The sequence below is a fragment of the Canis lupus genome, chromosome 24, assembly GCF_048164855.1.
Source record: "Canis lupus baileyi chromosome 24, mCanLup2.hap1, whole genome shotgun sequence".
In the NCBI taxonomy this organism is placed as follows: Eukaryota; Metazoa; Chordata; class Mammalia; order Carnivora; family Canidae; genus Canis; species Canis lupus.
In genome coordinates, this window is record NC_132861.1 from 31,459,075 (window position 1) to 31,486,481 (window position 27,407).

General features: G+C 38.6%; 1 long non-coding RNA gene across 1 annotated transcript; it reads left to right on the plus strand.

Annotated features, from left to right (window-relative positions):
• Nucleotides 1–1,619: 1,619 nt before the first annotated feature.
• LOC140615965 (uncharacterized) lies at nucleotides 1,620–27,236 on the plus strand. Its single transcript, XR_012016484.1, has 3 exons — nucleotides 1,620–1,837; nucleotides 5,093–5,169; nucleotides 26,358–27,236. It is a non-coding gene; the product is annotated as an uncharacterized lncRNA (long non-coding RNA).
• The last annotated feature ends 171 nt before the right edge of the window (nucleotides 27,237–27,407 follow it).

The following is a 27,407-nucleotide window of genomic DNA, read 5'->3' on the forward strand; positions in this document are numbered from 1 at the left end:
ATCTCTCTAGCTGCATCATAGTCCACTGCCCACTCTCCTGCCCTCCTCCATTCTGTTTACCTGACAGGCCCAATGCCGTTGCCCCTGCAGAGAGAGTCCTTCCTCCCACTGCCCCTCTCCTTTTTTTTTTTTTTTTTTTTTTTTTAATTTTTTTCCACTGCCCCTCTCCTAAACTTCACTTGTACTGTCTTTCAGGTCTCAGCCAATATACTACTTCTGGAGGAGCCTTCCCTGAGCCCCACACTAGAGTATGCTCCTTTATAAACATCTACTATGCTTCCCTGCTCTCCCCCTTTCACATCACTGTTCCTGTTTGTTCAGTGTCTAATTCCCTCAGTAGACAGTCAACTCCACGAGGGCAGGGACTAGTTCTCCACTATGTCATAAGCACCTGCTAGAGGGCCTGACAAATATGGGAGGCTTACTATCTGAAGAAAGAATGGGAAATAGGGAGGAAGAAAAATCTCCTTTCTGCACTAAAGAAAGAAGAAAGAGAACTTGTATGTTGGGGGCTGGGTAGGCAGATGGTTGGGAGGTGAAGCTGGTGTGGAGTTTACTTTCTGGGGAAACATCCCCATCCCACAGTATTTTAGAATATTATTATTTCTGAAGTCCATGTTGCCCAGTAGCAGCTTCCCAGCAACAGACATAATGGGATCTTCTCTAGAAATTCCACTACTCTAATCTGTTATTACTGGTGAATTGCATTGCTGGAAAAAAGATTAGTAGGCAGAAATGTTAAAATTCCACCCCCCCCCCCAAAAAAAAAAAAAAAACACATCTCAATGGTGTGTAACTATAGTTTGACATCATTCATTGGGCAGAAATTTGATTATAATGTGGGGGACCATTTGGTAAAATAGAAAGATTATGGAATATGGAATTAGAAGACCTGGATCCAAGTCTTAGTTCCTCAACTTAGGAACTCAGCCTCAGAATCATCATCTATAAGCCGGGATATTCTTACACACCTTATGTTACGACGATTAAGAAATATGTGTTAAATTGCAAGTCTTTTACAAAATCTAAAGGGCTATACAAATCATGACATTTATGCAATAACTTGAAAGACTTTGGCCTTTGGTTTACTGGAGACATTCTATTTTAAAATTATAAGAATTGATTGATAATGTGATACAATACAAATCCCCTATTAAATAAATTCTGGTACCAAAACAAGCCATATTTCCTTGTATTACATTGTTAGAGTGATGATAGCAATCACATATTTACCAGAATTGTTAAGCAAACATAGGATTTTGAGCTTTTTAATCACTCCATGGGAGCCTACCCTAGGGGCCTAGTTCTTTCCTGGAAAAGCAGACACTGAGGAATCTGTAGTGTGGACAGCTTCAGAATACACTTTGTAGTCCATTTCTCTGTAGCTTACTGGGTAACAGGCCAAAGAGCTTAAGGGAATCTGATGGGCCAGAGGGTAGAGTAGATAGCAAGTAAATGGAGAAAAATGCCCTGTGTATTTCCCTCCTCTCCAGTAAGACCACTGCTGGCTCTCTGGTGACATCTTCAGACTAATGAGAGAATGAGAACTGGAAGCTTTAGGGAAAGACACGTCTAGGGCCAAAATCAACTAGATTTCTAAAGCCCACCATATTGTGTACATGAATCTCCTGGGTGTTTTGTTCAAACCTGGATGCTCATTCAGTTGATCTGGGGCAGGACCCAAGATTCTGCAGGTCTGTCTCCCTGGTAACGCCACGATGCTGATTGGCCACAACCACATGTCAAGTAGCAAGGCTCCAAGGAACTTTCAGAGTATTGAATGTCAGGGGATGAAAGGGTATTAGAGGTCATCTTGTTCAACCTCCTTATTTTACAGGTGAGGAAGCTGAGAACAGAGAGACAAGGTGGGCAGCACCACAAATGTGAATAATGTAAGATGTTTCAGTTCTCTAAACCTGGCTCTCTTGTCTGTACCAGCAAATTCTGTGAGCTGAGAAAGGCTTTCCAGCTCTAATATTTAATGACGATATCACTTGCCCAGAGCTACACCACTTAGACATGAAAATGGCTGTTTTGCGCAACGGATGCTTTTTCCCCATTTCTCTTTGACGTGCTGCTGGCTGGGGTAGTAACCAGTTCTAGATGAGGTAAAAGATGCTCCTGGTTCCAAATGAAATTGATGCTTCCCAGATGGTAAGAGCCCAGTCCAGATTGCTGAAGGGGAGTCAAGGTCAGAAATCACCATAGGTTCTTCCTGCTGTCATCTGACCACAACAACAAAGAAAGGCCAACTCCCAAAATAGTCACTGTAGCATATCATCCACCAGGTCCAGCAGGGTTGCCTCAAGCCTGACCCTTAACATTAGCCAGAGTATTCTCTTCTCCAGGTTTTGTGGATGCCCCAACCGATGTCACAATTGCTCCCTCTAGCCTTGCAATTGAGGAAATAAACAGGACTATTGATTTTTAATTCAAGGACATTTAGAAACAAATTCAGCTAAGTCTCAACTGTATTAGGTGTAATTGGTCCAAGTTTTGGAATGAATTACCTTGAAAAAGCAACTGACACTGCACTTTATAATCCAGGACCTTGGAATGGTTTACCCCCAGACCACAATTAATTGGCAAAATATGGGACATAAGCACTGACTCATGGAGTTCATTAACATTATCATTTAAAGTAATGGTTAAGCTATCTGAATTCGGAAATGCAGAAATTGACACTTGTGTGTACCATCTGGCAAGGGTAATGGAAATTTCCATGAATCTGCCACATATTAGACATGTGTCCTTGGGCAAGAAGCTCTTTAGCCACTCTGGGACTCGAATGTCTACATTTGTGAGGTGAAGGGGTTGTATTATATGATCTCTCAGTTCCCTTCCAGCCCCAATATTTTATGACCTCAAAACCTGCAAGAGACAATTCACAGTATCTACACAAGAAAAATGTTGCTGGTAAGAATATACTTGTACCTTAATGTTGTACACGGAACTGTCTGTTCTTCTCAGGAGCTATCTACACAGCTAGTTGCCTGTCATCTGGGATCTTGATCATATGTAGCTGTTTCTTCAGCAAATAATGAGACAGAGAAACTGAAGGGGTCCCATGAAAAAACTGGTCTTTTGCTCCTTTTCCTGCTTCTGTTCTTGCTGGGATCTGCACCCCTGCCCTACACATAGCTTATCATATCGATAATGTATGTCCTCCTTGTAGAGATCAAGGAGTTAATGACTTCTTTGGAGTCTTCCAGCCCAATAGATATCATCTAAGGAGTGACTGGGTGAGGTCTTCACATACTTTTTCCACCTTGACCCAAGATCCCCGGCTCCTGGGCATAAGTGACTTGGGAGGCGGTGGGGTTGGGATGGACATTTGAGCATTTCACCTTGTTCTGACCAGTTTCTGGATGACTGAGATGACACATGCACTGGAGCACAATCATCATCAGTAAAAACCCCAGGCCCCAAACAAAGATGAGACTCACTCTCTTTTTCCTTTCTGCATCTCCCAGATGCTCTCTATGTATCTGCTCTCTATATATCTTCAATAAGCTCTGCTTTCACTTCTTGCTGACTCGTGTTTGATTTCTATCCCGAGCATAGCTGAGGACCCTCTTGACCCATCCTGTGGGACCCCCTATGGATCCTCAGACTTGCCTGCCTGCATCAGTGGCATCATGTTTGGCACATAGCAGGAACTCATATGTGTTTAGTAAATGAATGAAAAGAATCAAGTCTTAATTTAGAAATTCTAAAATTTTGGCAAAGTATAAGAACACAATTTCCTTGATCTACTTCCAGTTGCTGTCCTCTCGCTCCTCTTCAAAACCAAATCTCAAAAGATGACCTGCTTCAATGATATAATAGTGATACATAGTGGCAGATGGTAGCTACACTTGTGGTGAGCATAGCATAATGTATAGAGAAGTTGAATTGCTATGGTATACACCTGAAACTAATGTACTATTGTGTACCACTATACTCAAATTAAAAAAAAATTATTTAAAAAATTTTTTTAAATTAAAATTAAAAAATTAAAATTTTTTTTAAAAAATGCTAACTCCATTTCCTCACTTCCTACTCCCTTTCTCATCATTTATCCCTTTAGGGACACTGAAATAGTCTGAAGCTTATCAGTGACTTCCAAGTTGGTATGATACTATGAAATATGCAAACTTGGTGTTGGTCTCTGGTTCCTGGGACAGAGCTCCCAAAGTGCTTGTGATTTCCTGAGTGATAAGGACAAGAAGAGGAGTCTTTAGATACTCATAATAAGTCCCTTTCAACTATACTTGTATACGCTAATGAGGTGACTCTTAGAAAATGAGGACTGGTTACCAGAGGAACTAACCATTTGATGTGAGGGTTGGAACTTTTAACCCCACTCTGATCTCTGGAGAGGGGCAGAGGAGGTGGGGACTGAATCGACCATTAATGGCCAATGATTTAATCAATCATGCCTAATAATGGAACTTGCATAAAAATCCTAAACATGGGATTGGGAGAGCTTCTGGGTTGGAGGTCCTGGAAGGTCATCATGCCTGGCAAGACCATGGAGGCTCCATGCCTCTTCACTATATCTTAATCCATGCATCTCTTCCACTCAGGCTGCTCCTGAGTTTTATGCTTTAGAATAAACTGGTGATCATAAATGAAGTGTTTCCTTGAGTCCTGTTAGCCATTCTAGAAAATGATCAGTCCAAAGGAGAGACTCATGGGAAGCCCAGATATGTAGCCAGTTGGCTAGAAATATAGGAGATCCAGACTTATGATTGGCATTTTGTGGGGCAGTCTTCTAGGACTGAGCCCCTCACCTGTGGTGTCTGTGTTAACTCCCAATAGTTAGCAGAATTGAATTAAATTGCAGGACATCCAGTTGGTGTCTACAAAGAATTGAAGAAATGGGTGGTGTGAAAAACTCACACATTTGGTGTCAGAAAGGTTGTGAGTAGAGTTGGTGAACCAAATGGGCCTTTTGCCGTGTTTATAATGCATGATCACTCACCAGCACTCAGCTCTGTTGTTTACCATCTTCCTTTTGTATCATGCTCACCTGGCTTCCTTCACACCACACTTACATTTCAGGTTTCCCTCAACTTCTGTGACAGCTTATCTTCACTCTCCTTTGTAGGCTCACCTTTTCCCCCTGGCCACTAAGTGCTGGAATTCCTCAAGACTCAGTTCTATAAGCACTCCTTGGACTTTCAGGTATCTATATGCCCCTGACTCCATAATGAGTATCTTCAGACCAGACATCTCCCCTGAACCTCAAGCTTATATTTCCAATGGCTTACATTATTATCACCCATATATCACAAAGTTGGCCTATTCATCAATAAGAAAACAACCTGATTAAAAATTAGGCAAAAGATTTGAACAGACACTTCAGCAAAGAAGATATACACATAGGTATAAATGCATAAACGCACATTCAGTGCCATAAAAACCACCCCAAGGCACATCCATTAGAATGGCCACATTTTTATAAAGCAAAAAATGACATTACCAAGTAGTGATGAAGATGTGGTGTAGCTAGAACTCTCATACTTCACTAGTTGGGATACAAAATGGTGCAGCCATTTTAGAAAATAGCTTAGCAGTTTTTGTTTAAATATTTTATCTTCTTGGGGATCCCTGGGTGGCTCAGCAGTTCAGCATCTGCCTTCAGCCCAGGGCGTGATCCTGGAGATCCGGGATCAAGTCCCATGTCAGGCTCCCTGCGTGGAGCCTGCTTCTCCCTCTGACTGTGTCTCTGCCTCTCTCTCCCTCTCTCTGTGTATCTCATGAATAAATAAATAAAATATTAAAAATAAATATTTTATTTATTTATTCATGAAAGAAAGACACACAGAGAGAGAGGTAGAGACACAGGCAGAGGGAGGAGAAACAGGCTCCATGCAGGGAGCCTGATGTGGGACTCGATCCCAGGACCCTGGGGTCACAGCTTGAGCCAAAGGCAGACGCTCAGCCATGAGCCACCCAGGCATCCCTAGCTTAGCAGTATTTTTATAGTTAAACATACACAAGGCAACGACCCCAATTCTGGACATTTATTCTAGAAAAATGAAAACCTATGTTCACATTGGTGATGTACATGAATCTTTCTTGCAGTATTATTCATAAATGCCCTAAACTGGAAACCCAAATGTCCTTCAATGGGTGAGTGACTAAACAAATTGTGGTGTACCCATATAGTGCAATACTACTCATGATTTTTTTTTTAGGGGCACCTAGGTGACTCATATGGTTAAACATCCAACTCTTGATCTCAGATCGTGATCACAGGTCGTGAGTTCAAGCCTTGCATTGGGTTCCATGCTGAGTATAGATCTTATATTTTAAAAAAGGAATTTTTAAAATTGAAATATTGATAAACACAACACCACAGATGGATCTCAAATACTAGTTATGCTAACTGAAAGAAGTCAGACCCAAAAGATTATATACTGTATGATTCCAATTATCTGATATTCTTGAAAAGGTAAAATTAAAAGGCCCAAGACTATATCAGATTGCCAGGTTGTGGGAGTAAGAAAGAGTTGACTACAAAAGTCAGCATGTGAGAATTTTTGGAGATGAAATTGGTACGTATCCTGATAATAGTGGTTATGTGAATCAATGCATTTGCCAAGATTCATAGAAAAGTATATTCTTTGCCTACCCCCAAAAAATCCCTGAACTTTACTGTATGTCAGTTTTTAAAAATTATGATATAGTATGTCCAAAACTGAATCTAGGATCTACAACTATGCATGACCACCATCACACAATGGCCCTCTGCCATTCAGTTCTCTCTAAGGCAGTGAACATCACACCATTGTTCGGTTGGCATGCTAACAGCTCTCTCTCTAAATAAATGAATAAATAAACCTGTTTAATCGAGGATAACTCACTTGGGGCACCTGAGTGGCTCAGTCGGTTAAGCGTCTGCCTTCAGGTCATAATCTCAGAGTCCTGGGATTGAGCCCTGCATTAGGGAACAGAAGGAGGCTGCTTCTCCCTCTCCCTCTGCCTCTCCCTTACTCCCAAGCTCATGCTCTCTCTCTCTCAAATAAATAATTTTTAAAATTTAATTTCATTTTTAAAAAGATTTTATTTATTCATTCATGAGAGGCACAGAGAGACAGAGACACAGAGGAGAAGCAGGCTCCATGCTCAGAGCCCAATGTGGGACTCAATCCCAGGCCCCCAAGATCATGACCTGAGCTGCAGGCAGATAGATGCTCAACCACGGAGCAACCCAGGTCCCCCCATATTTTTTTTTTAAAAAAAGGATAAATCACTTGAATAACCAGGCTTTCTTAAACTACCAATCATTTGTAGTCAATCAGTGATTAATCATCATGATTATCATCATCAATAAAAATAAACCCTTATATTTGCATAGTATAACCTAATTTAAGGCAGCTTTATGTATTATTTAATTTTGCTTTCATAATTGCCCTGTGAGGTTCTTAAGGCAGTTATGATCTCCATTATGTAAAGAAGCTGAGGCACAGCAAGTTTAGGTAAATTCCCTAAAGTTACATAATTAGTGCTATGGTCTGAATTTTTTTGTGTGCTCCACTGCCCTGCCCAAATTCACATGTTGAAATCATAAAGTCCAATGTGATGGCATTAGAAGGTAGGGCCTTTGGGAAGTGACTAGGCTATGAGGGTGGAGACCTCACAAATGGGATAAGTATTCTTATAAAACAGACTCCTCAGAGATCCCCAGACCCTTCCACTATGTGAGTATACAATGAGAAGTCTGCACCCCTGAAGAAGGCTGGCACCCTGGTCTTGAACATCCAGCCTCCAGAACTGTGAGAAATAACGTTTTGTTATTTATAAGGTACCCAGTCTGTGTTATAGCAGTCTGAATGAACTGAGACAGTTGGTAAGTAACAAAATTAGAATAAAACATTTGCGGCTTCTAGTCTAATACCCTGTCTCAGTGAACTGTAGATAAATGTTTTCATGTGCAAGTAACACCTTGATAGCTGACATTGAAAATACCTTTTCATAGTGGAGACGTGAAAAGAATTGAAAAGAATTGTCTCCAGGTTATTTTCATCAACAGGAGTATTACACTGTTAACTGACTCTTTGCCTTCCAATTTATGCCACATGAAAGAAATCCAGGAGAACTAAAAAGTGATAATGTGTTCCACTCAAGGAGATATTTTTTTAATAGCTAAAATGAAGGAGCTGCAAGAGAAAAAGTCAGACCAAACAACTATATTAGAGAAACTAAGGAAATTTTGACAACAAAATCTGCAATACTATGTACAAACCACTTCTGACACAAAATTGACGAAAAGTGCATAGAAATTTGACTTCAAGATAGGATTTATTACTCATTAGAATGATGTAAACCAGCATATCCTTCAGCTTGTTTAAGGTTCTGAAAAGTAAAGAAATCTATTTCATTTTATTTTGCCCATTACTCCCCAAACTTAAAAAAAAAAAAAGGGCCTGTTTTGCCAGTCTCTGCCTTTGGTTGGACTGTTTTAATCCTTTTACATGTAATGTAATAGCTAATAAGACAATATTTATGCCTGCCATTTTGCTATATTTGCTTTCTGTATCTTATATCTTTTGTTTCTCTATTCTTCTATTGCTGCCTTTTTCTTTAATATTTTCTAATATACTATTTTAATTCCCTTTTTTGTTAATTCCCTTTAAAAATGTTTATATTTTAAAAGTTGATTAGTGGTTGCTCTGGAAATTATAAGTAACATCTCAATTTATAACAATCTAGTTTGAATTAATACCAACTTAATTTCAGTATTACACAAAAACTTTGCTCCTCTACAGCCCCAGTCCATTTCCTCCACTTTCCTTAGTATTGTTATTGTCACCATACAGATTATATTTTTATACATTGTGTGCTCATCACTAAAAATTTATAATTATAGTTGACCCTTGAACAACATGAGTTTGAACTGCATGGGTCCACTTATATGTAGATTTTTTTCTATAAATTTGATACAGTACTGTAAATACATTTTCTCCTCCTTATGATTTTTTATAAAGATTTATTTATTTATTTGAGAGAGAGTGCAAGCAGGCGGAGGGGCAGAGGGAGAGAGAAAGAGAATCCTCAAGCAGACCCCCTACTTAGTGCAGGGCCCAACACAGGCTTGATCCCAGAATCTTGATTTCATGACCTGAGCCAAAATTAGGAGTCAGACATTTAACCTACTGAGCTACCTTGGCACCCCTTCCTTATGATTATCTCAATAACATTTTCTTTCCTCTAGCTTACTTTATTGTAAGAACACAGTGTACAATACATATACAAAATATATGTTAACACATTATCAGCAAGGCTTCTAGTCAACAGTAGGCTTATTAGTAGTGAAGTTTTGGAGGAGTCAAAAGTTACACGTGAATTTTCAACTGCACCCCTAGCCCCCACACTATTCAAGGGCCAACTACATTGCTTTATACAATTGTTTTAAATCAGATAAAAGAAAGAGAGGCTTATGAACAAAAGCTATGTTATATTTACCTATGCAGTTGTATTTACCAATGTTCTTTATTCAAATTACTCTCTGGTGGCTTTTCATTTCAGCCTGAAGGACTCACTTCTTTTAGTATTTCTTAAAGAACACATTTGTTCGCTTCCTGTTTTCATTCTTTTTATAACTTCTATCTTTTTTATTAATGTCCATTATTTGTTGGGCATTTTATCATATTCTCCTTTAGTTCTTTAAACAGTTGTCTTTAGTTCTTTTAAAAATATTTATAATAGCTGATTTAAAGTCTTTGTCCAGTAATTCCAACATCTGGTATTCCTCAGGGTTACTGTTGCCTGCTATTTTTTTCCCTGTGTATGAACTACATTTTCCTATTTCTTTGCTATTCCTCACAATTTTTTGTTGTTGAAAATGGGACATGTAAGTAATATATTGTGATAACCCTGGAAATCGATGTTGGCCTAAATAAGGAGGTAAACTGAGGCAAACTCAAAAAGATTAGTTTATACAGGGACTGCAGAGGAATTGCAATTCATAACAGGTGAATTGTAGCAAGCTATAACTGAGTCTACTAAGGCTTTGAGATAGGTTGTATTTATAGACAGGGAATATAAAGGAACATTCCACTTACAGTCAGCTAAAAATCAAAAACAAATGAAGACCATCCTTGAAAATTTCCCAAGCAGCCAGAATCAGTCCAAACACAAAACTCAGTTCAGCCCGTTTTGGGAGATTAATCTGACCTGGGTCATCTACCACTCATGCCTTTGGAACTTCCCAAGGTTGATATATGATATAAGACAACCTTTTTTTTTTTTTTTTTTCTAAGACTTTATTTCTTTATTTGAGAGAGAGAGAGAGCATGAGCAGGGGGGAGGGGCAGGGTAAGAGGGAGAAGCAGACTCTATTGAGGAGGGAACCTGACTCAGGGCTCAATCCCAGGACTATAAGATCATGACCTGAGCTGAAGGCAGATATTTAATTGACTGAGCCACCCAGGCACCCCAATTTAAGATAACTTCTGATTGCCGTCTCATTATCCAAAAAAATTCCAACACTATCAGTTTTCTGTAAATCAGGCATTTACAGTAAATCAATATCTTAATCCTTAACTTTTGTCTTTCTGAGGGCACATGAGTGAGATTCTCCACTTTATATTTGTTAGTTTTATTTTAAATTGAAACTCTTTCACAAGATCCCCCCTCCTTACATTCCACAGGGTTCTTTGTTGTTGCTGTTTGTTGTATTGGTTTGTTTAGTGACTTTCCTAAGTGATATCTGTAAAGTCTGCAGTCAGTGTGTAGCCACCAAAGTAGATTATCTTAGTGGTCAGCTAATGAAGGATAGTGATTTCCTTAAATACCTTGAACCAATGAGTTCATTCGGGAAATGCCTTCAGTGATCTAGCAAGCAGTTTGCAACACTGCCTTGGCCTTCACTCCCTGCTTGCATGAAGCTTCAGGGTCAAGCAGAGGTGAGAGATTACAACCTTCATGGGAGTTTCCTGAACATGTTCACAGTCCTACAAATATATGTGGCTTTCTAGATTCCCAGGAATGTGTCAGAGCTTTTCAAAGCCCCTATGAAAATTTCATCTCCCAGCTTTTCTTTTTACAATTTTTGGTCAGCTGCTTGTTTGCCCCAACTCTTAGTGCTGCCAAAACCAGCTGTGATGTTAAGCAATTGCCACTAATTGTTTTCAACAAATGCCCTAGGGAAAAGGCTGATCACACTGAGCAAACTCTGAGTCAGATCAAATAAAGAGAAGCCCTGCAAATGAGTGTTTCCAGGGAACTTCCAGTCAGGTCAAATAGTGACAATGCTCTGGGAATGGGACTTTCAGGGGAACTTAAACATATTTTCCCCTTTAGTGGTTGCTAGCCTGCTGATTCATGGATACCATTATTGTGAGGTTGTTGGTTTTCAGGGCTACCATAGAGCTGAGGAGAAGGGAATGGGATAGGGTAAGTTAAAGTGCTACACAGTTCACTCTTTTTACTAAGATTCAGCTGTCTTTGTTTTTTTAATAAAAGCTCTTCAGCCTGTTGCAAATCTTCAATATTCAGAGTTATGAAAAAGTTGATTTTGGCAATTTTTCTCAATTTTCATGGCTTTATGGAGGAGTAGGTTTTTGTAGATCATTATAGAAGTTGGACTCTTCAAACTTTTTTTAAAAGTAGAACTCTTTATGCAACATTTATTAATATCCTATTAATAGTATAATATATAATATTATTAATTGTATTAGCTAAGACTAAATGACTGGATATGAAAAAGCCAGGCACACATGCACTGGCTTTTTATTTGAAGGTAGTGCACCACTGTAATAATAAGATATTATTATTATTACCATTTTCAAACAAAGAATGAAGGATATACAGGTTAGATCAATTGTTCAAAATCACAAAAGCTAATAAGTGGCCTTGAAGAAGCAAACTGTTATGTTACAGAGAGGGCCATGTGCAGGGAATGACAGGGTAGCCTATAGAAGCTGAGGACTTCAGTCCTACAATTACAAGGAACTCAATACTGCCAACAAGTGAACTTAGATGAGGATCTCAACCTCAGATAAGATCCCAGCCCTGCCCAACATCTTCACTGCAGCTTTGTGAGATCCTAAACAGAGTATCTAGTTAAGCCATGCCTAGACTCCTGATCCATAGAAAATATGAAATAATAAGTGTAGGTTTTTGTAGGTAAAGATAACAACTTTATTGGTATACAAGCCACATATCCTACAATTCACCCATTCAAAGTATATAATTCAATAGTTTGTATTCAAGCACTATGAAACCATCACCACAATCAATTTTATAATATGTTGACCACTCCCAAAAGAAACTTCATATCTTTTAAGAGTCAGTTGTCATTCTCCCATTCCCCCAGCCCTAGGGAAACCATTAATCTACTTCCTGTCTCTACAAATTTGCCCATTCTTTTCATTTCATATAAATGGAATCATATAATATGTGGTCTCTTGCAACTAGCTTCCTTTATTTAGCATAACATTTCAAGGTTTATTCATGTTATGGCATGGATGAATACCTAACTTTTTTAAATTAATGAATAATTTTCCATTGTATAGATATACTACATTTGGTTATCTATTCTTCAGTTGATGGATATTTGGGTTGTTTCTACCTTTTAGCTGTTATAAATAGTACTGCTGTGAACATTCATGCCCAGGTTTTTGTGTGGATGTATGTTTTTATTTCTCTTGGGAACATATGCATGAGTAGAACTACTGTGTCATATGGTAACTCTGTGATTAAACTGTTGAGGAACTGTCAAACTGTTTTCTAAGACAGCTGTGCCATTTTACATTTCTACCAAGAGCTCTGATTCTCTGTATCCTTGCCAATATGTAGCTGGGGTGCTGGAAAAATTCTGATGGTCTGCCCCTCCCAGGGAGATCCATATATCCCTTAAGTGAAAACTAGGAGAAGAGGGAGCCCTGTGTTCTTGGTTTTACCTGCCTGGAATGGAGTTTCTGTCACATTGGGCTGGGGCTTAGGAGGGAAGCAATGAGTCATTGCTCAAATGCTCTCACTGTTCTACCAAGTTTTACTAGATTTTCTTGAATAAATATTTCTTTATTTGTTATACTCTTAAGGACAATTTCCTGAGGCTTTAAATATTAGATTTGAAGAATAATTTTCACTAGTTATGCTTGTTTTGCTGGAGACTGTGTAACTCTTCATGCTGTCATTCCATAAGTTGAAATCTAAAGGTTTGTTGTTTAAAGCTGCTAGGATTGAGGTAATTTATTATGTAGCATGGAAAACTATTATACAAGGAACTAGTGCTGTACAAAATTTTGAAAATTTATTTTGAAAAGCACGGATATAGGCTAATCAAGCATTGGAGTAAATTGAGAAATAGAGTAAGATGAGAATGATGATAGTTAATGATTAATGGAAAATATATAGACTATACCTATTTCAACAGGAAATGCAATTTATATAGGATTTTAAAAGGAAGAGGATATTTATCTCATTTGATAAAGTATGCATGGTCAAAGCATTATCACCACCTCATGCCAGTACATATTAATTACAGGAAAATACATTTCAGAAGGTTAAGCAAGCCAGCAGATTCCACACTATGGAATTTTACTGACCAGCTACTTTTCCCTCCAAATTGGGAGACTGTTATATATATTGCCTATTTTTAATATTTGTCATATAAGGACATCTTTGAAAAACCATCTATACAAACTGCCACAATTTTAGATCTAAGAGGGCATTTAAGCATCAATAAAGAAAGAAGGTAATAATCTCAGGATTATGAAGCAAAATCTTATAAATTGAATGCATTTAGCCTTCTAAAATATCATTTATTTCCCTAATTTTACTCCTTTTATGGTACACATGTAGGAAATTTGTTATAGACAGATTGGAAAATTGGCATTTTGGCACCATCAAAATCTGTAAGCTAAACAAATAAAAATGGCAAACTTTGTTTCCACAAGTTACCCCTCTCCCATTTGTACATTTTGGATGAAGCCAAGACTTAACTCCAATCAATATATAAAAACCAAAATACTGTGTGCCTCGGTGGTTCAGCCAGTGAAGCCTCTACCTCCAGCTTGGGTCCAGATCCCAGAGTCCTGGGATCAAGTGTCATGTAGGGCTCTCTGCTCAGTGGGGAGTCTACTTATCCCTCTCCCTCTGACCCTCCCCCCTCACTCATGCTCTCTCACTCCCTCTCTCTCAAAGAAATAAATAAAATCTTAAAAAAAATACTGACTGAATATTCACTTTACCAAAATATTTAACAACTCTTTTCTAAATACATGGCCATCATACTATATTTACATTTTTTATATTCAAGTACTTGTCAAAGAAACTTAGAGAATAGAGGGATTGAAAGATGACAGTATAAGAGTGACATTCAACCATAAATAGAGATTAAAAATTTTTGAAATTATAAGGTATTAAATGGGAATCAGGATTGAGTATGAAACATTAGATTTAACACAACAATTTTCAGGAATATAGCGATTTTGTAAAATTCAGGAATACTTATGTTCATTATTTACATAATTTATGGTTAAATCCCAGGATACTTTTCTCTTAGCATAATATATCTCTGAGAAATTTTCCTGTACTTAAAGAGCAGTACAGCTGCTCTGGGCCTCATCCAACTTAGGCTAATATCTCTATAATTCTTTATACAGCTAATAAAGTCTCTGGAGCCTTCTTACTGAGATTAAATGCTAGGAAAGGCCTTGCCAAAGCCACTTAGCAAAGGACTGGCATTGTAGGTTTCCAGTAACTGAGTGGCCACAGGCAGTCATAGCAAAGATCAGAATCAAATTCTGTGGAAAATATGTCACATTTGAAAAAAGAAGTCGGCATTCATTTCTGGCATTGTGGATTCTGTGGTCAAGGCATCCCCTACACAGTGTTTGCTGGAGGTAAATGGAATGTATAACTGGTGCCTCTTTTTCCATTTTTAATTCCATGTTGCTTCTCCGGAGAATTATGAGTTATTTTTCTCTTCCTTTTTCCCTTTCACAAGAGAAATCAGGTAATCCACTCATCCCACAAATTATTTGGAAGATGAGAAATAACCTGGGGCAAAGCAAAATATCTTCCAAAACAAACAATGTAAGTGTCTTTCTCTGCCCTTTCTCAGAATATACAATATTTTGAAATAAATAATTCTGGCAAAAAAGTCTCTTCCCTGGACTGTAGGGTGGAGAGTAAAGCTCAGATTCCATCAAGCCAAAAGGAGATCTAGGCTGATGATATTCCATACTTCATAGACAGATCAGAATGGTCCTTTCCTAAAGTTTTTTTCTGTTTGAGAAGGCCTAACTGCCTTAAAAGTCAGTATAATCAGGCAGTCATAGCAGAGCTCTGCCGTCAGGCTTTCTGTTGCAACTTACTTGAGAATCAGAGCTGTGGGTCAAGATTTGGTGGTCAGACAGTCACTAGCAAGGTTAATAAACAAGAAAGGACCCTGACTGAATCAGAAAGTCCAGATCAACCAGACATGTGCTTAAACTAGGAGTCCTTGGGGCAACACAGTTTAGGATCTAAAACCTAAATGATGAAGTGATTGGCCAGGAATATGCAAGACAAAGTCAGGGACTGAAGTGAAAAATGTCTAGGAACAACTTGTCCCATGTCTTGGACTGACCTATCCTGTCACAAGAAAGGCTTGTGAGAGGGTAGTTTTTATTTATAAATATTTACCAAGGAGTAGTGCAGCCTATGCTTGGACCAGGAGCATGAAGGTGAAGGAGAGACTTTCAGAACTAAAAATGGTAGGTTGGACATATGTACCTTCTTTTACTCTCTCCCCCAATTGTGAGATAAGAATAAAGTGGGACGTCTAGGGGGCTCAGCAGTTAAGCGTCTGCCTTCAGTCCAGGGTGTGATCCTAGAGTCCTGGAATTAAGTCCTACATCGGGCTCCCTGCATGGGGCCTGCTTCTCCTTCTATGTCTCTGCCTCTCTCTCTCTCTCTCTCTCTCTCTCTCTCTCTGTCTCTCATGAATAAATAAATAAAATCTTTTAAGAAAGAGAAAGAGATAAGAATAAAGCTATTTTGTCTTTTTTAGGCATAAATCTATAAGAGTGGGTTAACAAGTTGGGAGACAAAAGCAACAACATTTTTGAAACTGGAAAGCTGATGGATGAGTGGTGAATGACTTAACAGACATGAAAAGGCTGAATGTAAGGCTGAATGAAGTAGAGAAGGCTACAGAATTCCCAGAAAACTTAGGAGTCAGTGGTAGTAGCCACTTTTGGAAGCGGGGATAAAAGTGTAGCTAAAACTAGAGGACTGTTTAAATGTCTGTTGAAGAAATAGTTAGACCTAGGTGGTGCCTGGCTGGCTCAGTCAGTAGAGTATGCAACTCTTGATCTTGGGGTTGTATGTTTGAGCCCCATGTTGGGTGTAGAGATTATTTAAAAATAAAATCTTTTTAAAAAGAGAGAGAAAAGAAAAAGAAACAGACCTAGAAACAAGAACCACATCAAAAGATCATCCCTAGCACCCAGATTGTGGAATTGAAATATCATCTCCCACTTTATTTGTTTTTTAAGATTTAATTTATTTATGTGTGTGAGAGAGAAAACAAGAGCAAGGGGGAGGGGCAGAGGGTGAGAGAGAAGTAGACGCCCCCTCCACTGAGCAGGGAGCCCGATGTAGGGCTCGATTCCAGGACTCCGAGATCATGACCTAAGCGGAAGACAGATGCTTAACCAACTGAGCCACCCAGGTGCCTCTCATTTTCCACTTTAAAAAGAAAATCACGAGATGCCTGGGTGGCTCAGCGATTGAGTGTCTGCCTTTGGCTCGGGATGTGATCCCGGGGTCTCAGGATCGAGTCCCACAACCGGCTTCCTGCATTGAGCCCGCTCCCCCCAATGCCTGTGTCTCTGCCTCTTTCTCTCTCTGTGTCTCTCATGAATAAATAAATAAATAATCTTTTAAAAAATAAAAGAATAATAAAAAGAAAAACATGGGGGCTTTTTGGAGCAATGGCCAACACCAAGTCTTGGGTGAGAAACGTGCAAGATGAATCTGAAATATCTTGTTACATCAGTTAAAGATGAAGTAACCAAAAACTATTAAAGTCATGTAAACAAGATTCAGAGGCCAAGTTGAAGAGGCTCCCATAAAGCCAAAGATGTTACAGTATGAGTGTCAGTCAGGACAACAGTTGCAGTGGATTAAAAAGCCATCAGATCTGTTTAAATCTATAATAATATAATTATAATATATAATTATAAATTATAATAATATTTTTAGAAAAACCTTAAGTGGTCACCTTAGAAGGATGATTTCAACCAATTCATTACTTTGAAAATTGATAAATAAATGGAAATAATGAAGCACTTATGCAAATGGTATAACTACATAAAAAAAATAATAGCTGAGAAGAAACTACTGAATGAAAAAGAACTGATAGAATTAAAATATCACCTTTAACTTCCAAGAAGTTAATGGATCTAGGGACCGAGCATCAATAACTACTAACGTAACAGAGACAGAACCATACATTCTGTGCCTCTTTTTTTTCTTCCCTCTTAAATATTTATTTATTTATTGGTGGGGGGAGAGAGAGAGGTAAAGGGAGAGGGAGAAAGAATCTCAAGCAGACTCCCCACTGAACACAGAGCTCGATGGGGCTTGATCTCACAACTCTGAGATCATGACCTGAGCCAAAATCAAGTCAGATGCCTAACCAACTGAGCCACTCATATTCTGTGCCTGTCTAAAAAACATGCAACTACTTAGGTTTTAATAAACATAAAGCAAAAGCTAATAGAACTAAGTAAGAAAAAAAAAAGACAAATCTACAATCATAATTCAAGATTTTAGCACCCTTCTCTAAATAATTGATAGAATAAGTAGACAGAAAATCATTAAGGATATAGAAGCCACTATATAAATAGAATATATGTTGTTCTACATTTAGAACAAATACATCAGTCAACTTGATTTAATTGACATTCATAGGGTAAAACACTCCAAAATGCAGAATATACTGTTTCTAAATATGGAAATTTCTCTAACTCAGACCAAGTTTTAGGTCATAAAAATAAGTCCCAATAAATTAAAAAAAATCTTATGAAGTTTGTTCTCTAACTAAATAGAATTAAATTAGAAATCAATAATACTAAGATATCGAAAAGAAATAGAAAATCTGAATAGTTCATATCTGTTAAGAGTTAAATTTATAATTTGTAAATCAGGCAGAAGTAATACTAATCTTAAATTCTTTCAGAAAATAGATAAGGGGAGAATACTTTCACAATATTTTACAAGATCAGCGTAACCTGAATACCAAAACCCAGTAGAGATGTTACTAGAACAGAAAATTGCAGGCCAATATTCTTCATGAATATTGGTAGAAAAATCCTTAATGAAATATCAGTAAATTAAATTCAGAAATACATGTATATGATTTGTGTATATTAAGGAATCTCAAAAAAAAACCAATAGAACTAAAAATAAAATAAATGGCAGGATATAAACTTGACATACAAAAATCAATTGTATAGTTTATACTAGCAACAAAAAATGGAAACTAAAGTGGAAAACAAGATCATTTATAATAGCATCAAAAAAACATAAAATACTTAAGAACATGTTTAACAAAAGATATGCAGAACCTTTACACACAAAAAAACTATAATGAATTGCTAGGAAGACCTAAATAAATGTGAAATACTTTACTTTGTGAAGTAAATCTTCACATGATTGTGAAGATACAATATTACTAAGATGTCAGATTGATCTATGGATCCAATGTAATCTCATTCCAAGAGGTTTTTTTTTTTGTTTAAATTGATATTTCCAAAATTTATATGGAAAAGAACATAGAATAGTCAAAACAACATTGAAAAGAACAAACACAAGTGGAAGACTTCCAGTACCTGATCTTAAAGACTTGCCATAATATTATAATAATCAACACAGTATGATTTTGACATAAGGACAACAAATAGATCAACAAAACATATTAGAAAGTTCAGAAAATATACCCACATATATACTGCTAATTGATTTTCAATGAAGTCACCAAGATAATCCAATGGAGGAAAGTCTTTTCAGTAAACAGTGCTGGAAGAACTGGATATATATGTATGTGCCAGAAATGAATCTTGAGCCCTACCTCATGCCATACACAAAAATTGAGATGATCATAAACTTAAATTAAAAGCTAAAACTATAAAGCCTCTAAAGGAAAACTTAGAATATCTCTGCAACTTTGGGTTAGGCAAAGTCTTATTATAAAGAACATAAAAAGCACTAACCATGAAAAAATGTTAAATTGGATTTCATCAAAAATTTATAAATCTGTTCCTCGAAAGATGTCAAGAAAATCAAAAGGCAAGTCAAAGACTAGGAGAAAGTATTTGAATTACATATATCCAATGGAGGATTTGTATTCAGAGTACATAAACAACTCCTACAACTCAATAATAAAAGACAACCAACCAATTTAAAAAAAATAGGCTGAATACTTTAACAGACACTTTAGAAAAGAATGTGAATGATCAATAGACATGTGAAAGGATGCTCAACATCATTAGTCATCAGGGAAATAGAAATTAAAACCATAACACGGTACTACTTTGCACTAGAAATAAAATCATACATTGTTAGTGGAAGTATAAAATGGCACAATTTTGAAAAAATGAGTTGGCAAGTCCTCACACAGTTAAATATACATATCTACTCCATGAACTAGAAATTCCACTTTCAATATTTATCCAAGACTAATGAAACATATATCCACAAAAAGGCTTGTACAAGAATGTTTATAGCAGTTATATTCATAATAGCTCCAAATTGAAACCAGCTCTAATATCCATCAAGAGAAAATTACAGAAACAAATTGTTATATATCCGTTGAAACAAAATACCAGTAAATACTGTATAACTCCTTTATGTGAAACTCAAAGACAAGTAAAACTAATCTGATGATAAAAATTAGAACAATGGTTACCTACGGGTGGTGGGGATTATCAGGAAAGGGGCTGAGGGAACTTTTTGGGTGATGGAAATATATGTTATTTTGATTGCAGTATTTGTTATCCAGAGGTATACATTTGCATTTTGTGTGTGAGATAAGTCAAGCTTATTAATTGTGCATATAAAATCTATGTGTTTCATTGTATGTGAATTTTGATTCAACATGAATGAAAATAAATGCATTTTTCAAATTAGTCTTTTTTTTTTTTTTTTTTTGAAAAGAGAAAGGGAGAAATACAAAGAAAGAAACGTAACAGAAGATGCAAAAAGGCATGCTTTCAGTCTTAATCCCGCCTGGAATGTCTAACTATATACCAATGGATTTTTAGACCTAAGTCACAAGGGGAACTCAATGTGATGTCAGTTCAGTTTGGTGGACGCCTTTCTTAGCTTCCTCTCCTTTCAGCTTTCTGTCTTCCTACCACAGGGGAGCAATATCTGGGAAAGCCCTTTTGGCCCTTTCCCTCTTTTAACCATGTTCCAATACTCTTTCTGAGGGACTAACCTTTTGCTTTGGCAGGACCTTCTGCAAGCCAAGTCTTGCAAATTGATTCTGCCCTGCAAATACTGCTCAGATTAATTTTGTCCACCCAGCCCTCCCCCCCCCACATTCAGTGGCCAGTTTAACCCTCTTGATTTCTCCCCTGGACTTCTGAAGCAATATCTCGTCGTCTGCCCAACCAGCGCACACCAAGGAGATCTCTCCATCTAATAGGCGATTCTGTTCCTACAATTCTCCTGCTTTAAATCCTTCTGTGGTTTCCCACTACCAACAAAAACAAAATCCAAATTCCTACCATCAGAAAAGCGCATGCTCTACCTATTTTCCCAGTCACTTTCCCTGCTATTTATTGCTCTAAGACTATACATTCTTTCTCATGCCTCCATAAACTCTGTCCTCTCCTGGGAGAGCCCTGCCAGCCTCTTCTACCCACCAGTAGGATAGTCACGCAAACTTTTCATCCTGCAAGACCCACATCAGTGAAATATTCCATTCCCCACACCTCAAGTACAGAGGTGAGGTCTCAAGTACAGAGACTCCCACTTTTTTGCTTAACACATTGTATTATATCTATTTGTTAATTCGTCTGTGTGCTCCCTGAAGACAGGGTATTTTTGGTTTTTGTTTTCATCTTTTTAATCTCTAGCACCTGGCTCAGGATCATGTGAATGAAGAAATGAAATGAATAAGAGAAGGAGGCAGGGGATGAATGAGTTCACCCACTTCTGGATATTTCATTAACAATTCGTTGTTTTTTTTTTTTTTTTTTTTAAGATATATTTACTTAAAAGAGAGAGAAAGCCTGTGCTGCAGCAAGCAGTAGGGTCAGGGAAGGAGCAGAGGGAGAGGGAGAAGGAAAGAGAATCTCCAGGAGATTTCCTGCTGAGCACAGAGCCCCACACAGAGCTCAACCTGGCAACCCTGAGATCATGACCTGAACCAAAATCAAGAGTCAGGCAATTAACCAACTGAGCCACGTAAGTGCCCCTGCATGAATGATTGTCAAAGTGTAATCTCTCTTCCCACACTCAGGAAAGAGCTTCATCAAAGTCTACCTAGTTCCCCCTTACAATTTAAATAAATATTTAAAGAAATGAATAGCTCCTGTTCACTGTAACAGCCACTTCTTAAGAAGCTATATACCTAGCTTAGGACTGTTCTCTGATTCAGGATTGCTGATTTGTGCTGGGAATGTCAATAGGTACATGACTGGTCACAGCATTGGGGATTTGGTGGGGGAGGGGGTCCTTCCCTTCTGATATCTGCTTAGCTCTTCACAGTTCCTGAGGAGTAATTATTTTTAAAAACTGGGTGTATCATGTTACTGGAAAAGCGATCTCTGGTTAATGGTATTTTGGTGGTAATAAGCTCTGAGCTTGTTTTTATGGCTCTGCTTCATTGGTTTTAATATATGGTACGTATGTGTACAGCCTGACCAGCTTCTCCATTTAACTATCTTCCTGGGGAAAAGGCCCTGAACCTATGATTTTCAGATGTCTTGAGATCATCTGGTCTATTTCTCATCACACAATCTGTTCAATAGATGTTGTTGCCTTAGAGGTGGGATAATTTCCAGTAGCATGAAGTGAGCAGGACTTCCATTCCAAGTTCCCTATACATTCCAGGTGGGAATTGAGTACTTAAAATATAAACTACTAAAAACTCTTTCCTGTTACTCACTGTATTGATTTATCCCAAGAAGCTGAGAATCAAGAAAATGTTTTCTGGCTGAATTAGAAAGCAAGGAACACTGTGGAGCAAAAACAATGTCAGGGTGCCCAAAATGTGGCCAGATGTCAGGGCCAGCCCAGAAGTCTCCCACAATCACAGAGGCTGGAATATTCATCTTTGTTAGGCATTAAGTAGGCGGCTTCCCTGAGGGAGGTTAGAATTCTCTGTCACATCTTCTCAGTTCTTTGGACCACAGTGGAGGAAGGAACTCATCAATTACAGGCCACTCGGATCCCAGCACATTTTCCAAAGCATTTCTTGTTTTTCAAGCTCCATGTTCCCAGAACCAGCAAATTTTCCCTTCTTATTGGGCGGTAGGAAAAATCAGAGAGCTGCAAGTGGAAATCTTTAGCCACTGAGGATGAGTAAAGGCTGGTATTCAGGAGGACCAGGGCAGGCAGCTGCGTGGAGGGCTTCCCAGCTCCTGCTCTACTCCAAGGCTGCAGCTGCACCCTCTCCCAGATCCCCAGCATCAGGACGCTGCTCCAGGCAAGCGGCATTCCTCTTAGAGTTCACGGATATTCCCATTCCCATCTTCTCTTTTCTAGGCTCCAATGTTTCCGTCTCTTGATCACAATCCATCTGAACTAACGTGGCCTTTACTGTCCTCGGGGGAGGGGGGCAGATGATGAAGCCAAACGTAATTAAAACTGTATTAAGATGCTATATTTGCCCGATGTCTTACCATTTCCCCACTTCTCATAGGTGCTCTGTGAGGCAGATGCCCAAAAATTAGGCAAAGGTGGTTTCTTTGTGAGATTAAGTGCAAAGGGCAAACACGATCCTCAGAAACATTGTCTCAGAGGCAGCAGGAGGCTTTGGCAGGCTTGTGGATCCTTGTGGAATACAGTGCGAGGGAGGAGGGTTAATCTGTGCTTTGCCTCCGCCAGGTTCCTTGGTCTGTGGCCACAGGGCCACATCTTCACATCTCTGCTCTGTGCTCCATCTTCACATTGCCTTCCCCTGTGTGTGTGTGTGTGTGTGTGTGTGTGTGTGTGAAATCGCCTCTGCTTCCTCATGTAAGGACACATGTGATTGCATTTAGGGCTCTCTGGATAATCCAGGATGAACTCTCCATCTCAGCATCCTTTAACTTAATCCCATCTGCAAAGATTTGATTTTCTTTTTTTTTTTTTTTTTTTTTAAGATTTGATTTTCAAATGAGCTCACGCTTACAGATTCCAGAGATTAAAACCTGCAGTCTTTGGGGGCCATTATTCAGCCTATTACAATGTCTTTTGCCCATTTTCTGTCTGAATTGTTTGTTTTCTCTACTGTTGAGTTTTGAGAGTGTTTTATTTAACAGTCTAGATACAAATCCTTTGCAGATACATGGTTCGTAAATATTTCTTTTTGCCATGCTTGTCTCTTCACTCCCTTCACAGGGTCTTCTGCAGAGCAAAAGTTTTTTTGCTCATCATTGTGATGAGGCTCAATTTATCATTTTTTTTTCTCCTTACAGAGCATGCTTTTAATGTCAGGGCCACCAACTCTTCACCTAGCCCTTGGTTCAGAATTTTTCCCCCAAGTAGCACCAGTTAATTTCTGGAAGTTTTATGGTTTTACGTTTTACATTTTTTTCTAGAAGTTTTAGGGTTTTATGTCTTATATTTGAATGCGTGTTTTTCCTGTTGTTTGCCATGATGAACTTTATTACACAGTTATGAAGATTTCTAGGATACTATGGTGAACCATATTGCTGCTTGCATTGTTCCCTCTCCCTTTGCCCTTTGGGAATATTTGATATCTGTGCCTGTTGCCAGGCAGGAGATTGAGACTGGGAGTGGCAGGTTCAAGGATATCTGCTGTAGCTGTAATCCAGGAGTGAAGACACCACCATGGCCATTCAGATGTCTTTTAATGTCCACGAGAGTGAGTGACTAAACACTAAACACAGCTGCCGAAACTTCCAAATGCCACAATTCTGCTTGCCAGGGGGTATAGGCGAAGGAGCAGGAAGGAGGATCCATCTCACTTCTGCCTTCCAAACTGCAATGGCTACATCTCATCAGCAGAGTCAAATGCACAATCAGAGCCCATTCACACTGTCCACCTTCTCAGGCCCACCTTCCGCCATGCACTTTCTTTTCCTTCCTTTATTCTGTTTCAAAGTTCCTGTATCATAAAAGATGACAAAAATGTACTCAAAACAAAATTTTGAGCTCAATGATTGATCAAAGCAAATCCTCATGTAGCATAGCCCAGGTGAGAGCTAGAATGTCAGCACTATGGAGTCCTTCTTGTCCTCCTCCCAATCACTTCTGCTCCCTTCCTCCTAAATGACAACAAACCTGACTGTTTTGGCCATTGTCTTGGTGGTTTTAATATATATGTATATATATATTTGTGTATATATATATATATATATTTGCCAGTTAAATACATACCCTTAAATACTATGGTTTCATTTGCTTGTTTCTGGGCTTTATAAATGGAATTGTTCCATATTATATTTTTGTGTTTAGCTTCTTTGCTCAACATTGTGAGGTGAATCCTAGGTAGTGCAGATAGTGACATTGCTGTATAGTATTCCACAATATAACTATATCACCATTTATTTAGCCTTTCTACTATTGATGGACATTTGGGTGGTTTTCCAGTATGACTGTGACAGATAATACTGCTATAAACAATTTTGTACATGTCTTTTGGTGTACTCATGTGCATTTCAGTTAGATATGTAAGTAGGGGTGGATGATGCTACATTTTAAAAAATATTTTATTTATTTATTCATAAGAGACACAGAGCGAGAAAAGGCAGAGACATAGGCAGAAGGAAGGAGAAGTGGGCTCCTGTGAGGAGCCTGATGTGGGACTCAGTCCCAGGACCCTGTGATCATGACCTGAGCCAAAGGCAGACACTCAACCACTGAACCACCCACATGCCCCATGATGATGCTACATTTTTAGTTAATTTTTTAATAAAATGAGGTTTGGGTAAAGATTTTTCTTTTCTTTTTTTGCCTATGGATGTCCAATTGCTTGCTCTAGCATCATTTGTTGAAAAAGCAGGACAGGTGTTCTAGCCAAAGTGATCCCCCTAAAGTAAAATTCAGACCATGCCCTTTTCCTGTGAAAATTCTTCAGTGGCAAGGGGAGGGGGCACTTGACGGGATGAGCACTGGGTGTTATACTATATGTTGGCAAATTGAACTCAAAAAATATATATATATACAAAAAGAAAAAAGAAAACTCTTCAGTGGCTTCTCACTGCACTAAGAGGATGCCTAGCTCTCCAATCTCATCCTGGGCCAACTGTCACCTACCTCCCACTATATACCAGTCAGCTTTTCTTGCTTTCAGCCCCCTAAACAATCCAATTGCTTTTGTGCTTGCCTTTCCTTCTGATTGGAAGACTCTTTTCCTGGTTCCACACGAGAGTGGCTTCTTCTATTCCGTGAAACTTCAATTTAAAATCATCTCCTCAGATAAAGCTTCTCCAACTACCCTGTAAAGTAGAACCTTCTACACAACTGCCCATCATTCTCTGTCACAGCAGCCTGCATATGCCCTGCAAAGCCTTGATCAACATTCGCAAGTGCTTTAATGACTCATTTATCGTCTACCTTCCCCAGCAGACAGTAAACTCTTCAAGGGGACAAGTTGTTGACCTTGCCCATGCTGACTCCCCAGTATGTACCCCTGTGGCTGGCATGCAGTAGTTGCATCAAAAATATTAGTTAAGGGGGCACCCTGCTGGTCAGCCAATAAAGCATGTGACTATTGATCTTGGGGTTGTGAGTTTGAAACCCATATTGGGTGTAGAGATTACTTTAAAAATATATATTAGTTAAATGTTTTCATGAGGCTAGAGTTTGTGATGATATGTCCACTTTTGTCCCAAATTGAAAATAATTTCCTGGAAATTAGTGCTGCATGAGAACAAACAGGCTACTTGGCATTTCTGAAGTCCTCCCCCCGGAACAGAGTGACACAGAGGCATTTCCATATCTTGAGAAGCCTGACAAACCCTTCAGGATGCCTGAGCAGCACCCCAGGCACATGTGAAGTTGACTGGTTGGATGTACGGATGTAACAAGATGAAATGTTGTAATTTATTTTTCTCCCTCTTCCCAAAACGTTCCTACCAAATCTTTTAGCCAATCAGTAGATCCATATGGCCTCAAAGAGAATGCAAATGTAACAGCAGTAGAAAAGATTTAAAAAATGTTAATATTCTTTGTTTTTTCCTTCAAATTAGGCTCTTGAAAGCCAGAAGGAGAGGCCCTGATTGGAACAGAAGTTGGAGTTTATGTCATAAAAAAAAGTTGACAATGCAGATATTCCTTTGGGCACAACCAACCGAGAGCCAAATAGGGTTTGCAGTTCTTTTGCATAAACCAAGGATTCCAGACCATTTATACACTGGAAGAAATAGCCAATCCAAGTTGGCAGCTGCTTCCATTACAACTGACTGGTATGCAAGACTTTGAGATTAATGATTCCATTTCACAGGCAATAACATTAAGCTTGTGAAGTTCAGATGCTTCTACGAATAATCTCTGGAGATACTTTTTTGGTTACAAGATGGGGAACAAGATGGTTTAAGTCTTTACCCAAGGGCCTTCTTTCTTGTGAATATTTTCTGCCTTGTGTTATACCTGTGTCAACACCCCCCTCTCCCTCGAGTTCCTTTTCACAAGCACTGGTTATCTAAGAAGCACTCAGTCTCGGGCTTTAGGCAGGATTTTATTAACCAGTAAGAATAGAAAATAGAGAATTGTAAAAATGTAGGACTTAATTAAAAGTGTAGAAAATTATAGACTTGGGGTCACCTGGGTGGCTCAGTCGGTTGAGCATCCAACTCTTGATTTCCACTCAGGTCATAATCTCAGAGTGGTGAGATCCAGCCCCACCTCAGGCTCTGTGCTTAATAGGGAGTCTGCTTGGGATTCTCTCTCCCTCTCCCTCTGCCCCTCCCCCAAATACCCTTGCATGCTCTCACTCTCTCTCCCTAAATAAATAAACAAATCTTTACCCCCCAAAAAAGAAAATTAAAGATTTTTTTAAAAAGATGATGAGGTTTATGTTGTGCCTGTAGAAAAAACATTAGCAAGCAAATAGAGGGAAGGTGCAATGAGACCATCTATGCTTTAGGAGAGGATGCCCAAATGAGAAGGTAGAAGAGTGTGTGTGTGTGTGTGTGTGTGTGTGTGTGTGTGTGTTGGAAGAGATTTTGAGCACATTTGTTAAAGATGTCTAAGCTCTGGGATGCCTGAGTGGCTCAGCGGTTGAGCGTCTGCCTTTGGCT